The following is a 14,223-nucleotide window of genomic DNA, read 5'->3' on the forward strand; positions in this document are numbered from 1 at the left end:
AGGTGCAGCAACAGTGTTGATGTTAATAGAATCCACACATCCCAACGTAACATAAAATTTCACATTTTGTCCCAGGTGGAAGAAAATCCACAATAACTTGTACTTCCACTTTTGTAATTACTATCTGGTCTTGTTCTACAGTATGGCTCAAATAAGTCACCACTTTCTTGGTAAATTCACTCCTAGCCAAATTTACAATCAAACTGGTTTAATGTAACCAATCAAACAGTTTAGTCAAATGGTACAAATGTTCTTCCTGGGTTTGGTTAAGAACAACTATAGTGTCAATATAAATGATACACTTACATTGTCCATCAATCAGTTTATTGGTTAATCACTGAAGCGTTGCTACTGCACTCTTCATTTCAAATAGCCTGACTTTGTAGTGTTCAGCAGATGAAACGAAAACCCAAATTACTTTCACTGTATCAATTAATGGAATTTGCCAATGTCCTTTTTAGTAAATTAGTATTTATGGCAAATTGTGCATGTCCAATTTAATTGATACAATTCTCCAGTCTAGGAATAGGCTTTATCACACTGACCTTGTGATAATCAGTACAGAATTATTGTGACCCATCCAGTTTTACCACCATCACCATAGGTGAGCTCCAGCTACTATGATTCACTTCAATAAAGTATTTGTCAATCATGAACTTGATCTTCCCTCCACTGAGCTAATCTTTCTGGATTGAGACTGTATATGTGTTGCTTTTTAGGTAACGTGTTCCCCCACATTAACGTTATAAAAAGCCAAAGCTGCCTTTCCTGAACTATTTCAACAAATTGATTTATTATTCTGCAAAAGCTTTCTTAAATCACCTTGATAGTTTATGGAATGTAAAATGTGATGCTATCTAACCTTTTAAGTATATCTGTTTATTCCAATCTGCTTGTTAGAGGATTAATTTTTTAAATTTTCTATTTCTAATTCATTCTGCAGATTGCTCTATGTTTCCATTTCACTCCCTATTTCTTTTTCTACCTTACACTTCTATATACAAAATATATTTTTTCCTGATTATTCTACTTATCATAGTATCTTCCAACATGTAAACCTGTCACATTCACTGATTTTTCCCTGTCCGAAATACTCACCAAATATTTGACATCAAGTTTCATTTTGATTTGATAAAGTCTAGTGAACCTTGCTACTAATATTTTATAGAAACATGTAACAACACTAACGTCTCCTGCAATGAAGTTTCAAACTTTGACCTTTTTTGGCTGTTCTTGTTTCCATTATTTGTTAAGTGTCCTTCAAATGCTTTTTTAGCCCAATGAGATGCATTGGTCAGTTTTGTTTGGAAATTCAAGACATTGATTGGTAGCTTCATTTCTGAGCTTTGGTTTATCAACTTATCTTTATTTAATTTATGTGGTCCTCTCACTTCGTATGTTAGTTTAAGAGGATTAAATCCTGTGGACTCATTTGATGTGTCCCTAATGGCAAATAGTAACAAAGCCTATCCCTTATTCTAATCATTAGGACATTTTTAGCAATGAGCTCTAATCATGGCCTTCAAAGTTTGATGCCATCTTCCAATGCACCTTGACTTTATGTGATAAGCAGAGGAAGTAAATTGTTTAATTCTCAAATTAGTCATTATTTCCTTGAATATTTGTGACATAAAATTTGATCCTTCATCTGATTGCCTTTCTATGGGTATTCCATATTTTGTAAAAGACTGACTAACAGCTGTTACCACTTTTACACTATTATTTTCTAAAGGCATTCCTTCAGGAAATCTGGTGGAAGCATCCATAACCATTAAAAGATGCTGGTTCCCTTTCCTGTTTAGGTAGAGGTTTCACACAATATATTAATCTCCTCATAAACAGTTCTTCAAATGTCAATATTGGAACTGAAGGTGCAAGTTTAGTTGAGGGCTGGGAATTCCCATGGCTAGCAAAATTTGGCCAGGTTTTGTAAACCTGGCCAATGCAACTGTTTCAATACCTGAGCAATCTGCCATGGAATCTTGTGAGCCACTTGTAAAATTTCAATTCAATGATCAAATAGAATTACCACTGGGAGACAACTGCCCATTCCTCATCAGCTACATTTGAGGTTTTCTCCATTTGTTCAATAGACTTTGGTTTTCAAATAATAACACTCAGGAATTGCTTCAGATCCAGTTTCTGTGTAGGCCGTTTGATGTAACTCTTTCAATTCTGAATGTTTGTTTTATTTCTGTTAAAGAAGATTGGTTAATCACATTAGCATCACTCTCTTTATCTTTGCTGTTTTTAATTAAGTTTTCAAAAATAGTAAGCGATAACTGAATTTCCAAATCATTTCCTGTTTCTCAGACTACCTTTCTTCCTGCCTAATGCTTTCGGCTTGAGATCTAGTCACGACACAGTCAGGAAACAGTCCAGGATGTTCTTTTTTGTAACATATCAGTTACTTTTACTTCCACTAATTGTTCGACCAGCCTTGGTGAAGGTATTATATTTGAACCTGCCAGACAAGCTTCCAAAATAAATTCAATACTTGCTATTGAAGTTAGTTCTGTCACCCCCACAACAACTAGTCTATTTACCAAGTCACTGTTTTACATAGTCTATATAATGAGTCTGGTTTGTAACCTCCATACATAATTACAATTAATAATTTCTCCTTCATTAACCCCTCTGGAAGACAAAGAGCATCATCAGCTAGTATCAGTGACTGGTTTGCTCTGGTGTCTCTCAGTACCTTTCTTTGTTTACCTCCTTGATTGAGATAAAATACTCAGAACCAACAGCAGTCTTACTTGTCTTGTTAATTCAAAAAAGTATTTCATGACTGTCTTGAGACATCTTCCCATGTTAGTACTTTTCAAAGAAATGTTCTCTCCTTGTACTACTGCTGCAGTTTTAGTACCTACATCCTTTCCTGATGCCTCCTTTTCTGAAGACTTCTTAGATATTCCTACAACTGCAATTGGTCTCCCATTTAATTTCCAGTATTTTGTTTTGGTATTTCAATCTTACTTCAAAGACAGAATGTTAATTCCTTGCCATCACTTTTTAGCTTCATCCTTTTTCTGATATTACTCTTTTTATTTCTACGAAGGTATCTGTCAGAAATGCCAATTCTTTGGTCTTAAATATTTGATGTTCATATAACTCATCTAAGTATGTTGTTAAATTAGCAGGAATGCTATTGCTGAATTATTTCATGATCATAGTGTGTTGTAATCCTCAAACCGGAAACAAGTAGAACTTTCATTCTCACTGATTTAGGTTTATCCTCACTACTGTGCTTATCTAGATAACTTTAGTTTCACACAATGCAACCATTCTCAAACATTGCACAGTTAAGCAAATCCACAACATATACAGTCATTAACAGACTAAAGCTTCTTATGACTTGTGTAACTCTTTCAGATTGATCTCAATATCCTCAACATCATCAGCTTCCACATTCTCCATGTCATAAATCACTTTGAGAATGTTGCTTTCCACTTTAGGTAGTTTATCGCATCGGTGATTCTTTAGCTCCTCCTTCAAAACCATAATTCCATCTCCAAACTTCGAGACCTAGGAATCTGCTCCACGCTTTGCAACGTCCTGACTCACAGAGTGCAATCAGTGAGGATAGGCGACAACACCTCCACAATAATTCTCAACAGCAGTTCCCCACAAGGCTGCATACTCAGCACCTTACTATACTCCTTATACACTCACAACTGTGCAGTCAAGTTCAGCTCTAACTCCATTTACAAATTTGCTGATGACACCACCGTAATGGGTCAGATCTCAAACAACGATGAGACAGAGTACAGGAAAGAACAAAAGAACTAGAAGCAGGAGTAGGCCATCTGGCCCCTCGAGCCTGCCCCACCCTTTAATAAGATCATGGCTGATCTTTGAGACTCAGCTCCACTTACCCGCCCACTCATCATAACCCTTAATTCCTTTACTGGTCAAAAATTTATCTAGCCTTGCCTTAAAAACATTCAGTGAGGTAGCTTCAACCGCTTTACTGGGCAGGGAATCCCACAGATTCACAACCCTTTGGGTGAAGAAGTTCCTCCTGACCTCAGTCCTACATCTGCTTCCCTTTATTTTGAGGCAATGCCCTCTAGTCCTAGTTTCACCTGCTAGCGGAAACAACCTCCCTGCCTCCATGTTATCTATTCCCTTCATAATCTTATATGTTTCTATAAGATGTCCCCTCATTCTTCTGAATTCCAATGAGTATAAGCCCAGTCTACTCAGTCTCTCCTCGTAATCCAACCCTCTGAACTCTGGAATCAACTGAGTGAATCTCCTCTGCACCCCCTCCAGTGCTAGTATATCTCTTCTCAAGTGAGGAGACCAAAACTGCACACAGTACTCCAGGTGTGGCCTCTCCAGGACCCTATACAGCTGCAGCATAGCCTCCCTGTTTTTAAACTCCATCCCTCGAGCAATGGCAGACAAAATTCCATTTGCCTTTTTAATCACCTGCTGCACCTGCAATCCCACCTTCAGCGATTCATGCACAAGGACACTCAAGTCCCTTTGCACAGCAGCGTGCTGCAATTTTTTTTACCATTTAAAACATAGTCCATTTTGCTGTTATTCCTACCAAAATGGATGATCTCACACTTATCAACATTGTACTCCATCTGCCAGACCTTTGCCCACTCACTTAGACTATCTATCTCCCTCTGCAGACTTTCAGTGTCTTCTGCACACTTTGCTCTACCACTCACCTTAGTGTCATCTGCAAATTTTGACACACCACACTTAGTCGCCAACTCCAAATCATCTATGTAAATTGTAAACAATTGAGGTCCCAACACTGATCCCTGAGGCACCCCACTAACCGCCAACCAGTAAAACACCCATTTACCCCTACTCTTTGCTTTCTACTGGTCAACCAATCCTCTATCCATGCCAATACATTACCTGTAATACCGTGCAACTTTATCTTATGTAGCAGCCTTTGGTGTGGCACCTTGTCAAATGCCTTCTGGAAATCCAGATACACCACATCCACAGGTTCCCCATTGTCCACCATGCAAGTAATGTCCTCAAAGAATTTCACCAAATTAGTTAAACATGACCTACCCTTCATGAACCCATGCTGGGTGTTCCCAATGGGAGAATTTGTATCCAGATGTCTTGCTATTTCTTCCTTAATGATAGATTCAAGCATTTTCCCCACTACCGAAGTTGAGCTAACTGGCCTATAGTTACCTGCTTTTTGTCTACTTCCTTTTTTAAACAGTGGCGTCACATTGGCTGTTTTCCAATCTGCGGGAACCGCCCCAGAGTCCAGTGAATTTTGGTAAATAATTACTAGTGCATTTGCTATTTCCCCCATCACCTCTTTTAGTACCCTGGGATGCATTTCATCAGGGCCAGGAGACTTGTCTACCTTTAGCCCCATTAGCTTGCCCAGCACTGCCTCCTTAGTGATAATGATAGTTCCTAGGTCCTCACCTGCTATAACCTTCCTGCTATTAGTTTTCGGCATGTTATTTGTGTCTTCCACTGTGAAGACCGACACAAAATAATTGTTTAATGTCTCGGCTATTTCCTCATTCCCAGTTATTAAGTTGGCCTTCTCATCCTCTAAAGGACCAATGTTTACCTTCGCCACTCTTTTACGATTTACATAGATAGACAATTTAGTAGCATGGTGTAAAGACAACAATCTCTCCCTCAATGTCAGCAAAACGAAGGAGCTGGTCATTGACTTCAGGAAGTGGAGTGGAGGACACACCCCTGTCTGTATCAATGGTGGTGACGTGGAGGTGGTTGAAAGCTTCAAATTCCTAGGCATAAATATCGCCACCAATCTATCCTGATCCATCCACGTCGACACTACAATCAAGAAAGCACCCCAACATCTCTACTTCATCAGAAGGCAAAGGAAATTCAGCATGTTCGCAATGACTCAATTTTATAGATGTGCGCCATAGAAAGCATCCTATCCGGATGCATCACAGCTTGGTATGGCAACTGCTCTGCCCAAGACTGCAAGAAATTACACAGTAGCACGGTGGCTCTGGTTAGCGCTGCTGCCTCACAGCGCCAGGGACCTGGGTTCCATTCCACCCTCTGGCGACTGTGTGGAGTTTGCACATTCTCCCCATGTCACTGTGTGGAGTTTGCACATTCTCCCCATGTCTGTGTGGGTTTCCTCTGGGTGCTCTGGTTTTCTCCCACAGTCCAAAGATGTACAGGCTAGGTGGATTGGCCATGCTAAATTGCCCGTAGTGTTCAGGGATGTTTAGGTTAGGGGGATGGGTCTGGGTGGGATGCTGTAAAGGTCGGTGTGGACTTGTTGGGCTGAAGGGACTGTTTCCACACTGTAAGGATTCTATGAGTTGTGCGTGCAGCCCAGTCCATTACAAAAAATCAGGCTTCCTTCAATCGACTCCATCTACACTTCCTGCTGCCTTGGGGAAGCAGCAACCATAATCCCACCCCAGTTATACTTTCTTCCACCCTCTTCCATTGGGCAGAAGATACAAAAGTTTGAAAATATGTACCAACAGATTTAAGAACAGCTTCTTTCCTGCTGTTATTAGACTTATGAACAGACCTCTCATATATCAGAGTTGATCTTTCTTTGCACCTTCTCTGTAGCCATAAGACTATATTCTACATGCTGTTCTTTTACCTAAATAATAGATGTACTTAATGTTACTTAATAGCTGTACTCTGATGTACTTTAGTAAGGTATGATTTGTCTGGTTAGCAAGCAAATCAATATTTTTCACTGTATCATGGTACATGTGACAATAATAAATCAAATCAAATCATAAACTTTGAGACAAAACTCAAACCCCTGTTAACTCTTCTCCAGGCATTCCTAGGTTTCACCTGCCAACTATTGCTGCTCCAATACTAATGTTGGCTTTGATAATCAGATCTGCTAATGTGTTTCTTCTCTCTGTATCTCTTCTTTTGTGTTGGCACCAGCATCCAATCTGTGGATAATCCCAATATCCTGTGATCACTAAGCCTGCTGTCCTTCATGTTGCTTGTGGAATGCCCCATTGGTGCCATTAAGGCTTCTGGAAATTAAGGATTCCTGTGAATTCATTTTAAGGCCACAGATATTTGTTCCAAACGTGAATTTCTTTCTGAGAACCAAATCCCAGTTCAAACTAGGAGTCTATATATGACTATTATTAGCACAATCCAACAACTTTAATGTGATCAATGAATGAGGGCTCTCCAAATTTAATTCTTCAAATCATTTATACAACTGTTAAAGTCTTCCAATGTGTTTAATGTGTTAAGGTTTTCCAGTGTGTTCTTGCAATGAATCAACAACATACCCTTCAAAATCTATCAAAGTATGACCATTCCTTGTAACCACTTGATCTTTCTGGTAAATTTCATCCATGAAATCTAATTGAAGATCAAAATGTTGCTTAATATCCAACTAATGGGCTTGTAGCTCACAAAATACTTAACTTATAACTTTATTTTAGTTCGGAAGCAACAATGCCAAGGCCACATAATTAATTACCCTCTCTTAAGTAAGGTTACCTCAGACCACAATGGGACTTTGATCAGATGGGCATGTAGGCTGAGGAGTGGTAGATGGAGTTCAATTTAGATAAATGTGAGGTGCTGCATTTTGGAAAGGCAACTTTTTCATGCAGGGAGTGGCATGTGTATTGAAGGAACCCTCAGAGCATGTGATAGATGCTGGTACAATTATAACATTTAAAGGGCATTTGGACGGGCATATGAATAGGAAACATTTAGAGGGATATGGGCCAAATGCTGGAAAATGGGGCTACATTAATTTAGGATATCTTGTCGGCATGGACAAGCAGGACCAAGGGGTCTGTTTCAGTACTGTTCATTTTTATAACTCTATATAACTTGCACAAACCCCCTTAAATCTTCCACATCGTTAGGTTCAGACTTTGAAAATATCAACAGATAATTACCAGCCACGCAAGTTCTCTCACTCAAGAATGAAATTGTTAATTCAATAATAAATCCAGAGATTTGTATAATGGCAGGGAGTTTGCCCAGTAGCAGAACAAATTGTGGAAAATTACAGGCAGTGCATGCATAAATTTTCAATTTGTTCTGCCAATCGATGTGACTCCTGCAACAACAATAGTCAATTCCTGTTCCCTCTCCTGCACATTTAATGTGACTATTTTCTAACTGATGACTGTATACATGTTTGTTTTCAGGTTGATGCTGCACTGATGGATACAAGATCCACACATGTAAGTCACATATGGAATCTAGGCATCCTTGACAAGGCTGCATTTATAACTTTTCTTTTAGTATTGCACTGAATTCTTTGCCTAGATTATGTGCTAAAGTGACAATAAAAGGATATTGTATATAAAAAATGTCCTATTTGTGGTGTTTAAACTTGGTTTTCCATGTGATATTATAGTGATTGTAACAAGTCAGCCAGCTGGACCTCATAGAATATAAGTTCCCTGATTGGGGCTGTTAACCTGGTCCAGTTAGGGAGCCCTGGCTGGTATAAAGAGGTTGAGTGTCAGAGTTGCTATCACTCTGGTGCCTGACTCAGTTTGAGGCAGTACTATAGTCAAGAACTGTTTGTGTCTAAGTAAAGGGTGACTTGGTGACAGGATACTGGCCTCTGTGGAGTTATTTCAATATAATAAAGAAAAGATCTGAATTATAAGACCACAAGAACATAAGACATAGGAGCATAAATTAGCCCATCGAGCCTGCTCCACTAACCCCATTCTCCCGCCTTCTGCCCATAATCTTTGATCCCATTAACAATCAAGGACCTATCTATCTCTTGTTTAAATATACTCAAATGACCTGACCTCCACAGCCTACTGTGGCAATGAATTCCATAGATTCACCACTCTCTGGCAGAAGAAGTTTCTCCTCATCTCCGTTCTAAAGGGTCTTCCCTTTACTCTAAGGCTGTGCTATCGGGTCCTGGTCTTCCCTACTAATGGAAACACCTTCCCAACATCCACTCTATCCAGGCCTTTCAGTATTCTGTAAGTTTCAATTAGATTCCCCCCTCCTCTTTTAAACTCCATCGAGTATAGACCCAAAGTCCTCAAACGTTCCTCATATGTCAAGTCATTTCATTCCTGGGATCATTCTCACGAACCTCCTCTGGACCTGCTTGATGGCCAGTACATCCTTCCTGAGATATGAGGCCCAAAATTGCTCACAATATTTTAAATGTGGTCTGACCAGAGCCTTATAAAGTCTCAGAAGTACATCTCTGCTTTTATATACTAGTCCTTTTGAAATAAATGCCACTTTGCATTTGCCTTCCTAACCACCTGACTCAACCTGCAAGTTAACCTTGAGAGAATCCTGGATTCGAACTCTCAAGGCCCTTTGCGTTTCAGATTTCTGAACTTTCTCCCCATTTAGGAAATAGTCTATGCCTCTACTCTTCCTACCAAAGTGCATGACCTCATACTTTCCAATGTTGTATTCCATCTGCCACTTCTTTGCCCACTCTCCTAACCTGTCTAAATCCTTCTACAGCTTCCCTGCCTCCTCAATACTACCAGTCCCTCCACCTATTTTTGCATCATCTGCAAACTTAGCCAGAATGCCCTCAGTTCCTTCATCTAGATCATTAATGTATAAAGTGAAAAGTTGTGGTCTCAACACTGACCCTTGCAGAACTCTAGTCACCGGCTGCCATCCTGAGAAGGACCGTTTTACCGGCTTTCTGCCAGACGGCCAATGTTGTATCCATGCTAGTACCTTGCTTTCCACTGTGAAGACTGACGCAAAGTACTCCTTCAGTTCCTCTGCCATTTCTTTGTTTCCCATTACAACTTCTCAAATGTCCACTTTTGCTGCTCTTTTACCCTTCATGTATCTACAGAAACTCTTGCAATCTATTTTATAATACTGGCTAGCTTACCCTCATATATAACCTTCTCTCTCCTTATTTCTTTTTTTAGTTATCCTCTGTTGGTCTTTGTAGGCTTCCCAATCCCCTGGCTTCCCACTGCCCTTCGCCGCATTATATGCTCTCTCTTTTGCTTTTATGATGTCCCTGAATTCCTTTGTCACTCATAGTTGCCTCATCCTCCCTTTAGTATGCTTCTTTTCCTTAGGGATGAATTTTTGCTGTCTCTCATGAATTACTCCCAGAAATTCCTGCCAGTGCTGTTCCACTGTCTATCCTGCTAAGCTCCTCTCCTAGTCAATTCTGGCCAGCTGCTCCCTCATACCGGTGTAGTTGCCTTTATTCAACTGTAATACTGTTACAGCTGAATCCAGCTTCTCCCTCTCAAATTGCAGGATAAATTCTATCATATTATGGTCACTGCCTCCTCAGGGTTCCTTGACCTTAAGTTCCCTTATCAAGTATGCCTCATTTGACCAGAATTGCTTGTTCCCTAGTGGGATCCACCACAAGCTGTTCCAAAAAGCCATCTTACAAACATTCCACAAATTCCTTTTCTTGCAATCCACTACCAACCTGATTTTCCCAGTCCACCTGCATATTGAAATCCCCCATGATCACTGATACCTTGCCTTTCTTACATGCCTTTTCTATCTTCTAATGTATCTTGTGCCCCACATCCTGACTACTGTTTGGAGGCCTGTACATAACTCCCATTATAGTTTTTTTACCTTTGCGGTTCCTCAACTCTACCCACAGATTCCACATCATCTGACCCAATGTCGTTTCTTGCTATTGTTGACCACCCTATTTACCCATTTCACTAGAACATTGGTCCCAGTTCAGTTCAGGTGGAGACTGTCCCAATGATACAGATCCCTCCTATTCTAATACTGATTTCAGTGCCCATAAAATGGAACCACTCTCTCCCACACCACTCCTTTAGCCTCCTGTTTACTTCCCTTATTTGTGTGTCCCTATGCCAATTTGCATGTGGCTCAGGTAGTAATCCAGAGATTATAACCCTTGAGAAGCTGTTCTTTAATTTAGTTCCTAGTTCCTGAAAATCCCCAAACAGGTCCTCTTTCCTTGTCTTGCCTATGTTGTTTGTCCTGACATCAATGTTCCTCCCTCTCCAATATCCTTTCAAACCGGTCAGAGATGTCCCTTGCCCAGCCACTGGGCAGGCAACATACCATGAGGCACTCTTGATCCTGCTTACAAAGGATGCCATCTATTCCCCTCTTTACAGAAGCCCCTACAACTACCATTTGTCATTTTGCTCCCCCTCTTGAATGGCCTCCTGTACTACGGTGCCATGGTCAGCTGGCTCATCTTCCCTACAGCGCTGTTCCTCATCAACACAGGGAGTGAGTACCTTGTACCTGTCGGACAAGGTCAAGAGCTGAGGCTCCTCTGTTTCTGAATACAGGATTCCTTTACCTGCCTCACTTGCAGTCACACCCTGCTGTCCCTGATCACTGACCGAATTTGAGTTAATCTACCATGTGTGAAACAAAACGTCCAAGTTAGTCCCCCTTCCTGGATGTGCCGCAGTGTCTGAAACATGGACTCCAGCTTATCAATTCTGAGCTGAAGTTCCTCCAGCAAATAACACTTGCTGCAGATACGGTCACTGAAACTCACAATCAGATCTGCCTGTTCCCACATCATACAGCTACAGCACATCATCTGCCCAGCCATCTCTACTTTGTTAATGAATTTATTATTTAGTTAATCCCTAGTTAGTTTCTTAATTTATTAATTGGGTTTGCAATTTCCTACCAGCCAATCAAGTCATAGCTCTCCTGCGATGTCACATTTTCAGTTTGACTTCAGTTACTTTGTGCGCTCACCGCTCTGTGCTCCTTCCTCTGACTCCGTTCCCTGGAAACGAGGCTCATTTCCTCCAACTTTGGATCTTTTAGCATTAGCTAACTGGAAGTACGCTATACTGAAAATACTTGTCTTTGCAGTGTTTTTGCCTCCATTTAATTTTTATGTGAGAAGAATTTGAAACTTTGCAATTTAGAGGAATTTGGCTGATAAACTGAACAATTTCCAGTCTTTAATTGAACATTATTTTAGCAACCATTTATCCTGCTTGGAATCAGAGAATGCAATTCACAAAGCTTCTGAGATATCTTATAGATCCAAGTTTAATCACAGCAATGTCAAGGCCTGCTTTACTTGCTGGATGTGTTTTTCGTGCTTGTTTGCTTCTGGTTCCATTGAAAATTTGTGTTCGACATTTTACTAAGTCCCAGGGTGCATTTGTCACATATAATGGATTAGAGGCACATGAGGAAATGTCCTTACTGTTGATTTTGTTAAGCTGTTTAGAGTAGTCAGTAATAACTGAGGTATTCATTCTAGATTTGGAATTCAGGGGCTCAAGTTCTGTTACAAGATTTTTCACTGAAATCAATAAAGAACCTAATTATGACCACATGATTGGCAATATTTTGGAGTGACTCCACACTCTGACTGATGGTCTTGCTCCTGAAAGTGGAGCCCAAGGTGTTTCAGTTTGAGGCGTGCATCAGGAAGGACCAGGGTCCAGACCATCTGCTTCAGCCATCACTTGTTCTAGGCCACATCAAAGCTGCTGCCTAACAACATGTATTTATCAGCCATCAGTAAGAGGCTGCGGGGCCCTTTCTTTTTGGTTGTCACCAACTCCAGAACCCACACAAATACAATGGAGCTGCAGAGCTTTGGCACTAGCCTTCCTCTCTGTCTTGCTGGCTGGCAAGGTGTCAGGGATGACCAAGTTCAGTTGCTTCCACCACCCATCTCTTTTCTGTGTGGACCACAAGTCAAAGGGTCAGGGAGGGGACGGATCTTCAATGACCAGGAAGTGGGGCATGCAGAAAGCAGGACATTCGGGAAGCAGGACTGGCCGTGAGTAGGAGGTATAGTATTGTATGCAGAAAGTCACACTTTTATATATCTTTAAATTTACTGTATTTTGGAAGTTATTTATTTTACCAATATAGGAACTTAACATAAAATATCTAAACCTACAAAGCCTAATATTTTGAATTTTTTTCATACAACGAAGACCCTATAGAACCTAATTCCATTTTCAAGTAGTTTCACTTATGTTCATGATTTTAAAGAACATAACTATAATTTTAAGTAATGGCTAACTGTACATGAAATATGGATGCCATTGGAAGTCTGGCCTTACAGTCAATCCTTAATTACCCTAAGTCAGTGACAATGGGGATCATTTCCTTGAATTGTAGTGATGGCATTCCCACAATGATTTAGGTTGGGAATTATACGATTTCAAAACAGTATTAAATGTTCAAGTATGCCGTTAAGATTTGTGGCATCTGTGTTTTTGAAAACGGTGCATTTCCCCATATTATAATGGGAAGTATTCATTGGCAGTAAATGCTTTTGGGTTCACAGAAATCTGAACAGTACTGCAACTTTTTTCTTTCAACGACTTGCATTTATGCAGCAGATTTCTTGTTGAAAAATGGAATTTCAGAGATGTAATTAGACAAAAGTGTTCTGAGACAAAGGAGCGAGTATAAGCTTGGTGAAAGGCATAGAATTTAAGCAAGGCCTTGAAATGAGATATGAATTCTTTTCTTAAGTTCTTCTGCTGTATGTACAGGGCCTAGATATTTGAAGGCAAGAAGTGGGTTAGTTAGCTCAGTCGTCTGGATGAACAGTTTGTGAAGCGCTGATGCCAACTATATGGATTCAATTCTTGCACCTGCTGAGGTTACAACAAAGGATTCTCCTTCTCAACTTTCCTCTTGCCTAAGGCATGGTGACCACCAGTTGTCTCTGTCCTAAGACAGCAGCCTGTGGTCTAGTATGACTATGGTAAATTTACTTTTTATGTGAAGGCACAATCATCAATTGTGCATGAATTGACTTAATTCAATTAGGTTTATTGTCACATGTACTCACGTGAACACTGTGAAAAGGCAATGAAAATGCTGGTGGAGGAGAAAGGAGAATTGGAGGGGCATTTGGTGGATTAAATTACAAAAATTTGTAAGGGCTGGGCCATGAACATGTTTAAATAGAAGCATGAGAATTTTCAATCCAAAGATTGGGGAACAGAGGCCAATGTAGGTGCAATTGCTCAATGGTAGTGGGAAATTTTTAAAAAAGTCATTCACAGGATGAGGGCGTCACTGGCTAGGCAAACATTCACTGCCCATCCCTGATTGCCCAGAGGGCAATTATGAGTCAACCACATTGCTGTGGGTCTGGAGTCACATATGGGCCATACCAGGTAAGGATGGCAGTTTCCTTCCCTAAGGGCCATCAGTGAACCAGATGTGTTTTTCCAACAATCGGCAATGGATTCATTGTTATCATAAGAATCTTAATTCCAGATATTTATTGAATTCAAATTC

The sequence above is a fragment of the Rhincodon typus genome, chromosome 1 (genome assembly GCF_021869965.1).
Source record: "Rhincodon typus isolate 14 chromosome 1, sRhiTyp1.1, whole genome shotgun sequence".
NCBI classification, from domain to species: Eukaryota; Metazoa; Chordata; class Chondrichthyes; order Orectolobiformes; family Rhincodontidae; genus Rhincodon; species Rhincodon typus.